Raw genomic sequence first — 13999 nt, forward strand, 5'->3', positions numbered from 1 at the left:
ATTATTAGTTCTCCAAGTCTCATCCTCTATAGGACCAATGTTTACTTTAGCTACTTTATTCCTTTTTATATACATGTAGAAGAAGCTCTTACTGTCTGTTTTTATATTTCTTGCTAATTTACTCTCATAATCTATTTTCTCGCTGTTTATTCTTTTTGTCATTCTTTACTGTTTCTAAAGTTTTACTAAACTTCTCATGGAGAGAGATACAGCACTGAAACAGGCTCTTCGGCCCACCGAGTCTGTGCCAACCAACAACCACCCATTTATACTAATTCTACATTAATCCCTTATTCACGACCACATCCCCACCTTCCCTCAATTCTCCTACCACCTACCTACACTAGGGGCAATTTACCATGGCCAATTAACCTATCAACTTGCAAGTCTTTAGCTGTGGGAGGAAAGCGGAGCACCCAGCGGAAACCCAAGCGGTCACAGGGAGAACTTGCAAACTCCGCACAGGCAGTACCCAGAACTGAACCCAGGTCGCTGGAGGTGTGAGGCTGCGGTGCTAACCACTGTGCCACCTATGCAATATTTTCATAGAGATGTGCTAAGTTCTGACCTACCACTAATCTTTGCAACATTGTATGCTTTTTCTTTCAATTTGATACTATCCGTAACATGTTTGTATGAAATTCCTTTCCCCATCTTTAACAGGGTGTTAAACTGTTTACTTAGCACATCTCTATGAAAATATTGCACAGTGCAATATTACTCTAGAAATGACTCAGAAGGCAACATGTTTTGTTTTTAAAGTGTAACGGTCTTGTCATGTGGCACAGAGGTACAGCAGTCATGTAGAACGACTATATTTCAATAACTAATAATGATCAGTATTTTAAATAATGTAATGCTAATTAGCAGATATCCAGTTGGCTTGAATTTTCAAGGAAGCAATTTAAACAAAGTGCCCAAAACAGGTGCAAATTTGGCGAAGTGGCTGCTTTGCACATTTATGCTGGCGTGAGGTCTGAATCATTTTGAGGTGCTTGAGCTGTAAGATCCTAGTGGGCGTCGCACTGTAGCCCGTTGGTTCTGGAACGGCTGGGAATTGCTTGGCAATCACTTGGCAAATGGGCTGGGGCGAAGGAGGAAGGGAGGGGATCAGGATGGAGCAGGGAGCTTGAACATCTTTTTTCAGTAGTGTGCCCCAAAAGAATTGAAAGGTTCCTGGACTTTTTTGAGCTGTTTCCAGCGGTTCCCTTAAGCGCCGCTGGTTAGGCTGCTTAACACCTGATGCAAATGGGCAAGTTTGCACTGCACAGCCTCTGCCCATTTGTACTGGAAAATTGCAGTCAGGCTGCTAGATCACTGTAGAATTCTGATTTGCATATTTAAGCAACTTCCTGCTTGTTTCAAGTGGGTGGGCTGCTTGGCTATTTACAGGCCTGTCGAAAAACTGTATCACGTGGTCTTTGGCGGCTTAAAGGGACAGCCGAGGTGTTCCCCACTCCTCTGATTTTCAGTTTGGCTATTTGTTTCTCAGACAAGAAATGAGCAGCTGGCATTTGGAAATTGCTCCCTCAATAATCACCAAATCTACAATTGTGTAGCTCCTTTTCCATGGTTCTAAAGTATCTATTTTATAAGGCACAACAGCTGTCTACATGATGAAACTATAACCTCTAACTCTCACAGACAGTTGTCTGCACTATTTATTCGAGGACAATTAAGTTGCAAATACAATTATTCTGACAACATATTTTGCTGCAAAATCGCACAACAAAATGTTGACTTCTAGTACAATGATCATGACAGTTTATGGAGTTGACATTCCCTTAAGAAAGTAATTTGAAAATGTTCTTTTGTTTCACCATAACACCTCTCTTTTCCACGGCTTTGCTTGTTGACTGGAATTAGTAAATTAGATGCTGGACACGTGACTATTTTGATTTGTGCATCACTGGACGTTGCACTGAAATTGTCCCAACAGATATATTCCACATTAAATGCTTTGGAAGGGGTTTATCCTCGGTGATCTTTCCGTGGTCTGGATTCTGGCTTCACATTGCAGAGTTGACTTGAAGTGGATATTATATTCCACCACCCCCACCCCACCCTAAATTGTCTGAAATTTTAAACAACTTGGGCTGAATTTTACCGGCCAATCGACGCCGCGGGGGCCGGTAAAATTCTGCAGAGAGAGGCTCGCCTCGACCCACGATGTCGAGAAGAGCCTGCCGCATATTACCGGCGGTGGGGGGACCTTGGTGCCTCCCCCCCCCACCAGCCGTCTGGCGGCAGGCCTTTCATATACATATGCAAATTGTACCAAATGATATGCAAATAAACTTACCTGCAGGCAGTGGCTGTCCCACACCAATTTTACAGTCACTGTTCATCTCCGCATGGAGCTCTGAGGCGAGAACCTGGTGGGAATGGGGGAGAAATAAAATTTTCAGGGTGGGAGCGGTGGAGGAGCGGGGAAATCAATTTTTATTGGATGTGGGGCTGGTGGGAAGGGGTTATATGTCAAATGTTAGAATGTTGGGGATGAAAGTTCGGGTAGGGAAAAAGGCATGTGTTGGTTATTCTGGGGAATTGAAATGACCATTGGGGGCGGTTGGAGAAGGGCCTACATATTTTTATTAACTGTTTAATAAAAATGCTGATTAGTTTGCCTTTAAAAATTAAAACTTAATCTAAGGTCTTAAAGCCCTTCAAAAATGGCGCCGGCGCAGTGGTGCCAGATGCCGTTGCCAGGGACGCGGTGGCTGCCCCACTATGTTATCAAGGGTGGCCGTTCCACCCCCTCTATTTAAATGAGCCCCCACGCATAATATTGCAGGGGGCCCCTGGGCGGCACTTCCGTGTCGGAAGGCCGCTGAGTTGAAAGCGCACCGCCGCAGAGCGCGGCGCATGGTTAAAATTCAGTCCCCTGACTCTCCATTATATTGCTGCAGCTTTCTGAACGATTACAAGGAATTATGTAGAATAAACAGCAAGAAACAGGACATTTGGCCCAACCAGTCTGTGCTGGTGTTAATACTCCACACGACTTCCCTCCCATTTCACCTAACTCATCTGAGCTTTTCAGTATCTCTTTCTATTCCCTTTTCTCTTATGCACTTCTCAAATTTCCTTTTATAAGCATCTAAGCTATTTGTCTCAACCAATTCCTGTGCCACTGAGTTTCATATTCTAACCACTCTTCAAGCAAAGACATTTCTCCTTATTTTCCTATTGGATTTATTGGTAATTATCTTGTATTTATGGCCCTAGTTTTGGATTCTCCTACGAGTGGAAATATTCTTTCCACATTTACTCTGCCCAATCCATTCATTATTTTTAAGACCTTTATTAGGTATTACTGTTGGCTGACAGCTCCATTAGGCGGGACTTCCTGCCTCAAGGAGGTGGTAGTCCCGCCCAAGACCAATTAAGGGCCTGGGGAGCAAAAAATCCCGGCCTGACCTCCCAGGCCCGGCAGAGGCGGGCTCACCCCCGACGTTTTGGCCAGTGGGCAGGACCTCCTGCCCAACGTAAAATTCCGGCCGATGAGTTGTGGCCTTTAAGATTGGAGTTAACTAAGAGGAAAAAATAGGTGGAGAAAAACTGAATATGGATTTGTAAAGAGCTCCCAGAAATGTCCATTGCAAGAATATTCTCATTATGATCACTTAGACTTCGCTTGACAATATCTGCACAGAGATTCTACATAATTACTATTAGATACTTTGCTCAATAACAGATCTTCCTGATTTCACATGGAAAGACATGGCAGTTTGACTTGATCACAATTCTGTTATGACCAGCTCACTCTTTGAACTTGTTCCATTTGATTTAATATGTTTCTAACCAGTTTGTAGCTGTTCCGAGACCAGTTCTTTGATTGCTGTAGATGATGGAACCTGGGAGACACAGAAAGCAAGATAAAGTGACAATAGTAATAGAATAGCTGGTGGTTGAGCAATAAAAGAAAAGGATAAGATCTGATGAAGCTAGAATTATTTTACTTTTATTATGATTTAGATTTTTTTTTTAGATTTAGAGATACAGCACTGAAACAGGCCCTTCGGCCCACCGAGTCTGTGCCGACCATCAACCACCCATTTATACTAATCCTACACTAATTCCATATTCCTACCATATCCCCAGCTGTCCCTATATTTCCCTACCACCTACCTATACTAGGGGCAATTTATAATGGCCAATTTACCTAACAACCTGCAAGTCTTTGACATGTGGGAGGAAACCGGAGCACCCGGAGGAAACACACGCAGACACAGGGAGAACTTGCAAACTCCACACAGGCAGTACCCAGAATTGAACCCGGGTCGCTGGAGCTGTGAGGCTCCTATGCTAACCACTGCGCCACTGTGCCGCCCCAAGGTTAATATTCTAAGGTTAATATTAGAATAAGAAAGTAAATGCTCACTTTTGAGTAGGTCGTTTTGAAGACAGAGAAACCTGCATAGACACACCCAAGAAACAAGACACAGGCAAAAAACAGACACTTACTGACTGTCCCAAATACTTAGATTATAAAATATATAAAAGGCACTTTGAAACCACAGATTCTTGTAAATCACAAACTCCGGACAGCCTTCAATGCAGCAAGCTATTTTACAGTTTAAAATAGGGGACACAGCTGACATCACACTTTAAAATGTTAAAAGAATGTACTGTATCTGAGGCTATAGATCGTGATGACCAATGGATTGTTACTGCTTTTATCCATGCCATTAGTGGGTTGGAATCACCCCTGCAGCCACAGTCCCCGCTTCCAGAAGCAACCCCGTTGATAATACATGCCAGAAGATGTCCATGTACCTGACCCCAGGCGGTACAGTTGTCATCTGAGGGTGGCATTAGTAACAGGTTCCACTTAAATCCTTTGTATTATTATAGCTGATTAGGTGCTGATCATAATTGCACTTGGTACTTCAAGAAGGTTGGGAACATTTTTACTGAAAATATAATGACTATTTTGAAAATAGAGGATCTTGAATAAAAGGACAGCTTTGTTGCCAGTCTCTCAGGTGCCCTCAATTTACAGGTTTCAATGTGTTTTTTTAAAAACATAAATTGCATGAATTTTAACAGCTGCTGTACAGTATTGTTATACAGAACAGGAGAATATAGTGATACAATGAAGTTGTTTGTACATTTACACTCAGACTGGGAATTACGTGCTTTGGGGATCAAGGTAGTTTGGTTATGTTCCTCAGATACAGCTGAGTTAGGGAGTGGTTTTGTTACAGTACTGTATTATTTAGTTCAATGTCCCAATGTGTAAACTCTGCTGTAATTGGCAACAATCCTGGAGAAATGGTGTAAGTGATCATTTTTGTCACCTCTGTAGGTTTTCTGCCAAAGTTAGGGTGGAATATCGGGAAAACTGCACAGAAATTCCAGGCAAATGTCAATTTAAAGTTTTAAAAAAAGGTTTTAAATGTAATAGTTTTAAAATTGATTTAGTCTCCTCCACAGATGGTAATCTATAATCTATTAAGTAACTTTTGGGACGACTACTGTGCACCAGTCCTTGTATGATTTCCTCCAGCATGTTTGATCAAGTAGGCATTGGTGCAGTTCATGGAGGCGCAGTAAGACTACATGGGGCCATTCCAGATCTCATTAAATGAGAGGATTTGAAAATGGTAGAATACGTCAAGGCAGTCTACAAAGCAGGTCAATCCTTACAGTACCCATGAGGAGATGTGTTAATTCATGAATAGCAGTGGAAGAATAGTCTTTTCAGACAAAGAATAGTGGGTATCTGGAATGAGCTGCCAGAGGAGGCGGTGGAGGCGGGAACAGTAGCAACATTTAAGAGGCATCTGGACAGGTACTTGAATGAGCATGGCATAGAGGGATATGGAATTAATGCAGGCAGGTGGGATTAGTATAGATAGGCATTATGGTCGGCATGGACGCGGTGGGCCGAAGGGCCTGTTTCTGTGCTGTACGACTCTATGACTGTAAGGAAAGGGTTGCTTTGGAGGTCATCAGGTGAAATTCCAGGAATTATTTATGATCGTCTCCTCATGTATAAACTAGAATGAAAGTGAAAGGAACTCTTTATTTTTAATAAGATTTAAATCAGTTTCCTAGTATTACCTTACTGGCTATCCAACATTTCCTGGCAACTTAAAAAGAAGTAGCAGCTGGCATCAGTTGTCAGTTTTCAGTTTTTCAATGGCCTAGTGAGTCCGAGGGACTACTGAGCCATTGAGAGAGTTGCAACTCGATATCATCAATAGGGACTAGAGCTGGAAAGTCAAGACTTGGAATCTGTCACACTCGGCCAAACCAGCCCACTGTCTCTGTTTTAAATCGGCACAGGTGGGTCTGAGGCAGGTTTTAAAAAAAAAACAGAGGAGCGATGTCAAAGGTGCAGGTGAAGAACGTGATGATAGTGATGGACACCCTATCACTGTTTTTCAACCCTTTTCTGTTCCAAATTACCTTCGAGTGCATTGAAGATCTGTCTCAGAACTTGGAATGGAAAATCATTTATATGGGTTCAACTAAAAGTGAATAATATGACCAAGTCGTGGACTCTATAATGGTGGGACCTGTTCTTGCTGGAAGACATGTGTTCAGCAAATCCTTCCTTAATCTCAGATGTGGATGTAGTTAGAGTAGCGGTTGTTCAAAATAACCTGCATTTACCAGGGTCAAGAATTTATCAGAGTTGTGTGTTATGTAAATGATTACAACAATCTAGAGCTGTGTGTAAATCCTCCTATGAAACCAAATTTCTCTAAGCTTCAGCGAAACATTTTGTTATCAAGTTCACAAGTTACAATGTTCCATATGAACTGGGATAAAACAGTAGTGAAAAAACAACTGATTCTGAATGCAAAAATCTTAAAATACAGTTCGTTCTTTCCACAAGTACATTGCCTTCAGCCTCTAAGTGACATCAGAGGAAAACAGAAAAAAGATAAAGCTAAAAGTACATTATCTGAAGCGTGAAATAGTTTCAACAAAATAGATGGGGCCTGATTTTTCTGTCCGGGATCGGAAACAGACGTCGGGACTGTTTCCGGGTCCCAATTCCGCCCTCGGGGGTAGCAGTTACAGGCCCTGAATTTCAAGTGGGTGCCCAATTTATTGGCTGGAGGGCTGGTTGGGTTGCCAATTGGCCACTGCGGGGTTAGAAACGGAGGCCGCACTGAACAACTGCAGGCCTGATTTAAACAGATGGCTGTCATTTCATGAAACAATTGCTGTATTACTGATGGAGCAGGAGAGGCAGAGGGCTGGAACCCGAGGCAAGGCTGTACCTTGCTTTGCTAATGCAGACCTGGAGGCCCTCCTGCAGGCATGAGGGAGAGGAGGCAGGTCCTCTTTCTGGAGGGTGGCAGGAGAAGGCCACCCTCCCATGTCATGCTGATTACTGAGTGTTATGTGGATTTGCATATTAGATACGACATGGTACTCACATAGTAGATACAATACAGTATTTACACATTAGATACTATAAGATATGAATTCTGATGCAAGGTCACAGACCTGAAACGTTAACTCTACTCCACAGATGCTGCTAGACCTGCTGAGTATTTCCAGCACTTTTGTTTTTATTTCAGATTTCTAGAATCCACAGTGTTTTGCTTATATTATATTAAGATACATTGGCGGCACAGTGGCGCAGTGGTTAGCACCGCAGCCTCACAGCTCCAGGGACCCGGGTTCGATTCCGGGTACAGCCTGTGTGGAGTTTGCAAGTTCTCCCTGTGTCTGCGTGGGTTTTCTCCGGGTGCTCCGGTTTCCTCCCACAAGCCAAAAGACTTGCAGGTTGATAGGTAAATTGGCCATTATAAATTGTCACTAGTATAGGTAGGTGGTAGGGAAATATAGGAATAGGTGGGGATGTTTGGTAGGAATAGGTGGGGATGTTTGGTAGGAATATGGGATTAGTGTAGGATTAGTATAAATGGGTGGTTGATGTTCGGCACAGACTCGGTGGGCCGAAGGGCCTGTTTCAGTGCTGTATCTCTAATCTAATCTAATCTAATCATACATTCTGCACTCGTTAGGAGGTCATCTGATCTGGGGGCTAAATCACATCGCACATATTGAAGGGCTGTATCGAGTGAAGATGGCTGAATAAAGTCTGTGAAGCAAGCTGAATCTTGGTTGTGCTAAATATCAGTACTGGAGGATTTGACAGTGACAACGAGGAGCAAAGTATTGGATTAGGTTGATGAACTGTTACAGTTGGATATGGCTTTTGGCAGATTGGAATCTGCTGGGATTAGAGGTGTAAATCTGTTTGATCCCAGTGGTGAAGTCAATGCAGTGCACATTTGGAAAACACCCTTCTTCGGCGGGGCCTCAGACTTTGGGTCATCACCCTTTGTGGGCGGGGCCTAGCAAGAGCATGTGAGCTCAGAGGGGTCACTGCAGAGCATCAGGGTGCAGGAGAGTTTCCAGGATTGTACTTTCCAGGAGGTGGTCATCACACAGGCAGTAAGAGTTCAGGATACTAGGTGGATGACCATCCAGAAGACTAGGAAGAAGCAGGAGGCCCAGGAGTCTTGGGGTTGTGTGCCACTCACAATCAGGGAGTGATGATACCCTGAAGGAGTGCAGTCCAGACCATGGCACCAATGGTCAATAGACGGTATAGGAGGGAGCAACAAAGTGTAGAAAGTTGTTATAGAAGATTCCATAGTCATGGGAACAGACAGGCATTTCTGTAACTGTCATTCTGAGACTGCATGGTGTGTTGTCTTCCTGGTGTCAGAGAAAAGGACATCATGGAGAGGGTTCAGGATATTCTGCAGGGGGACGGTAGTGAGCCAGAAGCTGCGGTGCATGTTGGTACCAACGACATAGAAAAAACAGGTATTGAGCTCCGACAGTCAGATTTTCAGCATCTAGGGAGGAAGCTAAAGAGCAGGACCTCAAAGTTAGTAATCTCTGGATTACTCCCTGTGCCCTGCGCTAGTGAGTGTAGAAATAAGACGATAGGATTAATACATGGGTTGAAGCATGGTGCAGGAGGGAGGGCTTCAGATTCTTGGGGCATTGGGAGCAGTTCAGGAGCAGAGGCACCTATTCAAAAGGAACGGGTTGCACCTCAACAGGACTGAACCAATGTCCTTATGGGGAGGTTCTCCAGTGTGATTGGGGAGGATTCAAACTAAATTGGCAGGGGTTGGGCACCAGCAGATAGAAGTAGAAAAGAGGAATAAAGTGCATAATGTGAGTGTTGGACAGCTCTATAGAAGGGAGTAGTTCGATATTAGATATGATAGACTGAGAAGGGCGATGAGGAATGCAAAGACAGGATTACAATGCATGTATGTAAATGCGAAAAATGTGGTGAATAAGGTTGGTGAGCTACAAGCACAAATAGCAGTAATGGGAATATGATGTAATGGCAATAACGGAAACGTGGCTTAAAAATGGTGAGGACTGGGTGCTTAATATATAAGGATATAAAGTGTACAGAAAAGGTAGAGAAGGAAAAAAGGGAGGTAGGCTGGCAGTACTGATTAGGGAAGACATTGTAGTGTTGGAAAGATGGGATGTCCTTGATTAGAGTTGAGAAGAAAAATGGGTGTAATCATGCTACCAGGGGTATTCTATAGGCCTCCAAATCATGAGAGAGAGAGAGAGATACAGTAGCAAGTATGCAGGGAAATCAGTGATGTGCAAGAACTATAGAGTGGTGATATTAGGGGACTTTGATTACCCAAATATCAATTAGAGTAAAAGGAAAGGCGGGGGAGGAATTTCTGCAATGTGTTCAGGAGAACTTTATTGATCAGTATGTTCTCAGCCCAACTAGAAAGGAAGCATTGCTGGATCTGGTGCTAGGAAATAAGGTGGGCCAAGTAGACCAAGTGTCTGTGGGGGTGTACTTGGATAAGAGTGATCATCGTATCATAAGGTTTAGATTTGTAATGCAGAAAAGCAAGGAAAGGTATGAGGCAGAACAGCTAGATTGGAAGAGAGCTAATTTCAATGCAGTGGGTAAGGATCAAACCAGGATAAAGTGGAACTGAATACTGACAGGGAAAAATGGATTGGAAAAGTTGCTTCAGGTACAGACTGGGTACATTCCAACAGATGTGATATGTGGGAGGCCTTTAAAGAGAGGTTGATTAGCGTGCAGGAGAGACATGTTCCTGTGAAAATGAGGGATAGAAATGGCAAGATTAGGGAACCATGGATGACAGGTGAAATTGTGAGACTAGCTAAGAGGAAAAAGGAAGCATACATAAGGTCCAGGAGGCTGAAGAAAGACGAAGCTTTGAAAGAATATCGGGAATGTAGGACCAATCTGAAACGAGGAATTAAGAGGGCTAAAAGGGGTCATGAAATATCTTTAGCAAACAGGGTTAAGGAAAATCCCAAAGCCTTTTATTCAATTATAAGGAGCAAGAGGGTAACTAGAGAAAGGATTGGCCCACTCGAGGATAAAGGAGGAAAGTTATGCGTCGAGTCAGAGAAAATGGGTGAGATTTTAAACGAGTACTTTGCATCGGTATTCACCGAGGAGAGGGACATGACAGATGTTGAGGTTAGGGACAGATGTTTGATTACTCTAGGTCAAGTCAGCATAAGGAGGGAGGAAGTGTTGGGTATTCTAAAAGGCATTAAGGTGGACAAGTCCCCAGGTCTGGATGGGATCTATCCCAGGTTACTGAGGGAAGCGAGAGAGGAAATAGCTGGGGCCTTAACAGATATCTTTGCAGCATCCTTAAACACGGGCGAGGTCCCGGAGGACTGGAGAATTGCTAATGTTGTCCCCTTGTTTAAGAAGGGTAGCAGGGATAATCCAGGTAATTATAGACCTGTGAGCCTGACGTCAGTGGTAGGGAAGCTGCTGGCGAAGATACTGAGGGATAGGATCTATTCCCATTTGGAAGAAAATAGGCTTATCAGTGATAGGCAACATGATTTTGTGCAGAGAAGGTCATGTCTTACCAACTTAATAGAATTCTTTGAGGAAGTGACAAAGTTGATTGATGAGGGAAGGGGTGTAGATGTCATATACATGGACTTCAGTAAGGCGTTTGATAAGGTTCCCCATTGTAGGCTGATGGAGAAAGTGAAGTCGCATGGGGTCCAGGGTGTACTAGCCAGATGGATAAAGAACTGGCTGGGCAACAGGAGACAGAGAGTAGTAGTAGAAGGGAGTTTCTCAAAATGGAGAAGTGTGACCAGTGGTATTCCACAGGGATCCGTGCTGGGACCACTGTTGTTTGTGATATACATAAATGATTTGGAGGAAAGTATAGGTGGTCTGATTAGCAAGTTTGCAGACGACACTAAGATTGGTGGAGTAGCAGATAGTGAAGGGGACTGTCAGAGAATACAGCAGAATATAGATAGATTGGAGAGTTGGGCAGAGAAATGGCAGATGGAGTTCAATCAGGGCAAATGCGAGGTGATGCATTTTGGAAGATCCAATTCAAGAGTGAACTATACAGTATCTGGAAAAGTCCTGGGGAAAATTGATGTACAGAGAGATTTGGGTGTTCAGGTCCATTGTTCCCTGAAGGTGGCAGCGCAGGTCAATAGAGTGGTCAAGAAGGCATACGGCATGCTTTCCTTCATCGGACGGGGTATTGAGTACAAGAGTTGGCAGGTCATGTTACAGTTGTATAAGACTTTGGTTTGGCCACATTTGGAATACTGCGTGCAGTTCTGGTCGCCACATTACCAAAAGGATGTAGATGCTTTGGAGAGGGTGCAGAGGAGGTTCACCAGGATGTTGCCTGGTATGGAGGGCGCTAGCTATGAAGAGAGGTTGAGTAGATTAGGATTATTTTCATTAGAAAGACGGAGGTTGAGGGGGGACATGATTGAGGTGTACAAAATCATGAGAGGTATAGACAGGGTTGATAGCAAGAAGCTTTTTCCCAGAGTGGGGGATTCAATTACAAGGGGTCACGAGTTCAAAGTGAAAGGGGAAAAGTTTAGGGGGGATATGCGTGGAAAGTTCTTTACGCAGGGGGTGGTGGGTGCCTGGAACGCGTTGCCAGCGGAAGTGGTAGACGCGGGCATGATAGCGTCTTTTAAGATGTATCCAGACAGATACATGAATGGGCAGGAAGCAGAGATACAGACTCTTAGAAAATAGGCGACATGTTTCGATAGAGGATCTGGATCGGCGCAGGCTTGGAGGGCCGAAGGGCCTGTTCCTGTGCTGTAATTTTCTTTGTTCTTTGAAAGGTAGGGGAAGCAAAAACAGGCCTTCTTGGATGACCAGGGAGATAGAGATTATGATGAAACAAAAAAAAGAGGGTGTTGGATACATGTCAGGTGAATTCTTTAAGTGAGAACCAGGCCAAATACAATAAGTTGAGAGCAGAGGTGAAGAGGAAAATTAGACTGGGAAAGAGAGAATATGAGAAGAGAATGGCAGTCAACATAAAATGCAGCCGGCATTCTACCGGCATGTAAATAGTAAGCGGGTAGTAAGAGGTGAAATGGAGCCTATTAGGGACAAAGAGGGTAATATATACTTAGAGGCAGGGGCAAAGCTAGAATATTTAATGAGTACTTTATATTGGTGTTTACTAAGGAAGAGGAATGTGACAAAATATCAGTCGAAATGGAGAGAGTAGAGGCAATCGATAGCGTAAAAAATTGAGAGGAGGTACTGGAAAGGCTGGCTATGCTTCGGGTAGATAAGTCACTGGGTCTGGATGGCTTGCATCCCAGGTTGCTAAAGTAAGTGGAAGTGAAGAGAGTGGAAGGGCTTGCCATAATCATCTAATCTTTGCTAGAAAGGGGAGTTACCAGAGGATTGGAGAGTGGCAAATTCAAGAAAGGGTGTAAGGACAGTCCTCCCAACTACAGCCAGTTAGTTTATGTACGGACATACGAATTAGGAGCAGGAGTAGGCCACTCGGCCCCTCGAGCCTGCTCCACCATTCAATAAGATCATGGCTGATCTGATTGTAACCTCAACTCCACAATCCTGCCGACCTCCAATAACCTTTGCTTATCAAGAACTTATCTACCTCTGCCTTAAAAATATTCAACGACTCTGCTTCCACTGTCTTTTGAGGAAGAGAGTTCCAAAGTCTCACGACTCTGAGAAAAAAAATTCTCCTCATCTCTGTCTTAAGTGGGTGACCCTGTATTTTTAAACAGTGACCCCGAGTTCTAGATTCTCCCACAAGAGGAAACATCGTTTCCACATTCACCCTGTCAAGACCCCTCAGGATCTTATGTGTTTCAATCAAGTCACTGCTTACTGCTCTAAACTCCAGCGGATACAAGCCTAGCCTGCCCAATCTTTCCTCGTCTGCCAACCTGCCATTCCAGGTATAAGTCTAATAAACCTTCTCCGAACTGCTTTCAAGTATTAACATCACAGGAAATAGGAGCAGGAGTAGGCCATTCAAGCAGATCATGGCTGATAATCTACCTCTACACCATTTTTCCCCACTATCCCCATATCCCTTGACGTCATTAGTATCCAGAAATCTATGATTTCTGTCTTGAACATGCTCAATGATTGAGCTTCCACAGTCCTCTGAGGTAGAGAATTCTACAGATTCACCACCCTCTGAATCAAGAAATTCCTCCTCATCTCAGTCTTAAATGGCCTGCCCCTTATTCTGAGACCATGTCCCCTAGTTCTAGACTCACCAGCCACTATCCACATCTACCCTGTCACGACTTGTAAGAATTTTGTATGTTTCAATGAGATCACCTCTCATTCTTCGAAACTCTAGAGGATACAGGACCAGCTTCCTTAATCTCTCTTCATAAAACAATATAGGGGAGGCGGTGGCGTACTGGTATTGTCACTGGGCTAGTAACTCCAAAACCCAGGTATTGCTGTGGGGACATGGGTTCGAATCTCACCACAGAAGAAGGTGGAATTTGAATTCAATTAATAAATCTGGAATTTAAAGCTGGTCTAATGATGGCCTTCAAACCATTGTCGATTGTTGTAAAAACCCATCTGGTTCACTAATGTCCTTTAGGGAAGGAAATCTGCTGTCCTTACCTGGTCTGACCTACATGTGACTCCAGATCCACAGCAATGTGGTTGACTCTTATATGCCCT

General features: G+C 43.7%; 1 pseudogene; it reads left to right on the plus strand.

Moving 5' to 3' along the window:
• Window positions 1–6334: 6334 nt before the first annotated feature.
• LOC137376777 (histone chaperone ASF1 pseudogene) lies at window positions 6335–13512 on the plus strand (annotated as a pseudogene).
• The last annotated feature ends 487 nt before the right edge of the window (window positions 13513–13999 follow it).

This window comes from Heterodontus francisci, chromosome 13, assembly GCF_036365525.1.
Source record: "Heterodontus francisci isolate sHetFra1 chromosome 13, sHetFra1.hap1, whole genome shotgun sequence".
In the NCBI taxonomy this organism is placed as follows: Eukaryota; Metazoa; Chordata; class Chondrichthyes; order Heterodontiformes; family Heterodontidae; genus Heterodontus; species Heterodontus francisci.